The sequence below is a fragment of the Spinacia oleracea genome, chromosome 1, assembly GCF_020520425.1.
Source record: "Spinacia oleracea cultivar Varoflay chromosome 1, BTI_SOV_V1, whole genome shotgun sequence".
Taxonomy (NCBI): Eukaryota; Viridiplantae; Streptophyta; class Magnoliopsida; order Caryophyllales; family Amaranthaceae; genus Spinacia; species Spinacia oleracea.
Genome location: NC_079487.1, coordinates 26,551,866 through 26,556,371, shown reverse-complemented (window position 1 = coordinate 26,556,371; position 4,506 = coordinate 26,551,866). Strand labels below are relative to the sequence as shown.

Genomic DNA, 4,506 nt, shown 5'->3' with positions numbered 1-4,506 from the left:
GCTATAATTTCCTAATTTCACATACGAAATACATTAGTTTTAGCGGCTAAAGAATCGATGCTATTGGTAGTTATAGTAGCGAATGCAATAGACGCTATTACATACCTATCGTATCGATTATAATCACTACTATAGTTTACTTATTGTTGCAAATTTAAAAGATACTATTAATTTTGTAATTAATACATTTGCTAAAATAACAATCCAAATTGACAGTCTATAGTGGCGATTATAATCGCTACAAAGTGGATCGTACTATAATTTAGTTTTATAATGGCTTGTCAAAAGTTGACGCTGACAATTATAATTATACATGAGTATAAATTTAAAATCACATATAATTATATGATAAAAATAATATTATAAATAAATAACTCATACAAAGTAAGTCATAAGTCATTACATAGGTGATATATAATTGTCTAATAGTCTTAAAAACTTAACAAAATGTTATCTAATAATCTGCAGATGACAAGATAAATAACTAATTAACTACTACAATGCAACAACGAAACAACTAATATAGTATAACTCGATAACGTCATGTGCTTCCCCAAATAAGTCCGACTTTACCGTTTTCCAAATAAAGAGTTATCTGCAAGTCAAAAGAATCTACGATAATTAATATCACAAGTATGAAAATATTTCCCTACAATTAATGCACCGCAACATACCATACAAAGAGCAAGCCAAACGATTTGCGTAAATTGGGATGCAATTACATCATTGTTTACAGATCTATGCAAAGCTGCGAAGTATAGCCTATATAAACGAGGACAAGAGGGGTCTGGTTGGTCGTACTGTGTGCACACCTTCATAGCAGTGTGGAGGCTGCTCGTAGGCACACCTTCATAGCAATGAGTATGCATATCAGAGTACAGCAAGGCAAGGGTATATTTCTTACAGCGTTATGACAAAAAATAGTTCTAATTCCTCAGGTGTAGCCTCTCATTACCAAGATGGATCCACGTTTTAATAAAAAGGAATGTTCCTACTCATCAATGTTGTTTTTCTTCAACCGCTTGCTCGAAGATTCATCACTCAAAATCTTCTTAAATGCTAGAAGAAATTTTTTTATTTGTTTAGTTAGTTTATGGGTTATGGTATTAAGAAAAGCAATCAGCAAGTGGCAGTGCAAGGTGTTGCTGGTATCTGAAGACACTGATTTGTTGGGTTTATTCTTCAAGTAAAAGTGACTATCACAACCAAAAGAAAGGGAAGCAATAAGAGGTGTAGTTCCATAAAAGAGACTCGTCATCAGAATGCCAAGAAATGTAGTCTTGCCCACCACTATACCAATTCAACAGCAAGCGATTAAAAAAAATCTAGGAACACCATCCTCCACCTTTTATTTATTAATTCAATTATTCATTTAATTATTCATCCATTCAATTAAACAAAGAACATAAAGTTAAAAAAAAAAAGTACAAGGAGCTACATATTAGATCAGTTTAGTTCGGAAAGCTAATGTGAGTTACATATCAGTTCAGTTCAGATTATTGGGTTTATATCAGCAAATTCAAAGCAACAGCTGGGTTCCAGGAGTTGAGTGCAAGCAATAGACCTAGGTTGGATGGACTTTGAGCTGTTCTTGTTGTTTTTCTCAGTTTAGTAAATTGTTGGGTGAGTAAAAGAAATGTCTGTGGGTTAATCATCATTTTCATATTTGGGTTGGCATGGTTAAGGGCTGATGCACTTCTTGTTTAGTTTACCAAATTGTTTAGCTGCAGTGTTAATAGGTGTTAACATGTCTTCAGAATTAGATGTTAACAAAAGAGTCTTTAAGCAACCTTTACTCTTTAAAAATAATTGGTACTGATGAAATTTACTTACCAGCAAAAGAAAATAAGTGCAGAAAATAAACCTATATATTGTGTATGAATTCATTTCAGTCTAAGAGTAGAGAGAACCAAAACCAATAGATTTCATAATTATATGTGCAAGGCATATTTCCGTGGGTGTTTACTTGAGAATGTAACCAGAACTCCCTAATGGTGTGTCAGCTCATTCCTCCAACATTTTTAATCAGCAAAAACACGATAAGGAAGGCATATCATCTGGGCTCATTCAACATATAAAATTAAAGGCCACTTTATATATAAAAAGTTCACATTACATAAAAATCCACACCAAACAACAAACTCAAAATTAAGAACCAATGCAAAAAATAATCACAATAAACTCACTTTTCCTAGAAAACAAAGCAAAGTCATAACTCATAAGACAAACTCACAATAGCAAGATCACAACCTACCAATTACACTAATCATGAAAATACCAAACCCAAAAGAAACTAACTAGGATTATAGAAGTCCAAATTCAGTAGCGTGGAGCTCAGCATTCCCTAGTAGTGTCTCCAGTTCTCGGACCTGTAATTCCACGGCTCTTCATTTCGTTCCAATTACTGCCATGTGTTCCCAAAAAAACAAATATGAGTACACTATTCAATATTTGAGGTGGCAACTAGACCTGGTTATTGGACAGGGTAATCTAATGGATATAGGGTTAGGGTCAAGTTAATAGGGCTTTTATTGGGCAGGGCTCTTATTGGACAGGGCCTTTATTGGACAGGGTCATTATAGGGTCAAACTTATACTACAATTATTTTGAAAATTAAAATAGTAATGATACAAAAAATTACGTGTATAGCGTCGTATTTACTTGTACTTGCACATGGCTCTTTTGTTTTTCATTTTTCATTGCTCGTTTATTGACCCGCCCACTAATGACCCGCTATTGACCCGCGACTCGCTTTTGACCCGCCCATTATCGACCCGCTAAAAATGACCCTTTTAATACCCGACCCTCTTTTGACCCGCACCGACCCTGACCCGCCCCGCCCAATAACCAGGTCTAGTGGCAACCTACAACATAATTTATAGCTACAATAATCCCTATTAAATTTTGGATTTAAGCACACAATTGGAAGCAATACAATTTTATACATGAAACTAAAAAGGGGAATAAATTTTTATATTACCCGAGAAAATCACAATCTACCACTTGTCTGTGAGGAATTTGGATCAGAAAACAGATTGCTTCTTAAGAATAAAACCTCGTTTGGAAAAAAATAGCCGGAATTTATGGACAAATTGTTTTTTACCACCTATAAAAATCGAAAAATTATTTTTTACCACCTAAAAAACTAAAACTTGTATTTTACCACCTAAAAAAGAATTAAACTTATTTTTTACCACCTAAAAACAAAAAAGTAGATGCAACCTTTATGTGTGGCTACCTAATTCAATTTCTCTCCAATTTTTTACACTCCCTTTATGAATTATGTGAATTCATGGAAAATAAGAAAGCGGGGGGAAGAGAAGAGAATTAAATACATGAAATAGTGGAAGAAAATAACATATATGAAATATTACCGTTATTGTGCCCCCACATAACATTTTCATCTATTTTAATTTTTCAGGTGGTAAAAAACAATTTTTTTAAAATTGTTTAGGTGGTAAAATACAAGTTTTAGTTTTTTAGGTGATAAAAAACAATTTTTCGATTTTTTTAGGTGGTAAAAAACAATTTATCCGGAATTTATTAAACAACTCAAATTGTTGCTTAAGAATAAAACCTAATCTGAAAGACACGATTTAATCCTTTAATATAACCAAAGAAAACTAAACGAACAAAAAACCAAAATTGACATTCACAACTTGATCCTTGAATTAGTGCTAGACTGACTCGATTGGAAGGGGGAAAACAATAATTCATTTGTTGTCGAAGCAAAAATTTCAGAGTATGAACAAAGAGAGGAAATATAGAGACAGGGAGAGAGAGAGTAAAGAAGAAATGGAGCTTACCTGATACCAATATACAATAATACCCTTCAATTCGCTGCTGTTGCTGTGACTCCATTGGGAGAAGGATAAGCTAGCCAAAAGAAATCTAAAAGAAATTGATGTTCCTAACCCTAGGTCAAGAAACAGTTGAAGTAGAGAATTGGGGACGGTTGCGGAAGAAGAGGGAGATAAAAAATTTGAGTTAAATTCGTGAAAATTAGGGCGGGGTACCTTAATTAGCTTATAGTGTCGATTAATGAGGGGGTACTGTGGCTATTGCAAACTGATGCGGTTACCTAATATATTTCACGAATAACATATAATTATTCCAAATTTCCAACGAATATGAAATCGCTATAAAATACTCCCTCCATTCCTTTATGTTGTTCCCATAAAGAATGTTGGGGGTTTTAAGAAAACTGAATCTTTGTTTGTATTGGGATAAGAGTAATGATTGGGTGTAATAATGATTGTGTGTAAGAGATTATATATTTAAAATAAAGTAAGGAGAGAGAAAATATTAAATAAATAAGATAAATGAGAGATATTTCATTAACAAAATAATCAGATTAAAATCGAACCAGAAAAAGAACAAAATTAGAACAGCTCTAAATCGAACCACTAAATCGAACCAGAAAATTCGATTTAAAATATAACCAAAAAATAAGAAAATCCAACAAAAACCCAGAAATTTAGACTTCAATAACTCACAAATTCGTGA

General features: G+C 33.1%; 1 long non-coding RNA gene across 1 annotated transcript; it reads right to left on the bottom strand.

Moving 5' to 3' along the window:
• Positions 1–341: 341 nt before the first annotated feature.
• LOC110778239 (uncharacterized) lies at positions 342–4,217 on the bottom strand. The gene is made up of 3 exons (XR_008926424.1): positions 3,807–4,217; positions 675–2,404; positions 342–595 (listed from the first exon to the last, which is right to left on the bottom strand). It is a non-coding gene; the product is annotated as an uncharacterized lncRNA (long non-coding RNA).
• Between the last annotated feature and the right edge of the window lie 289 nt (positions 4,218–4,506).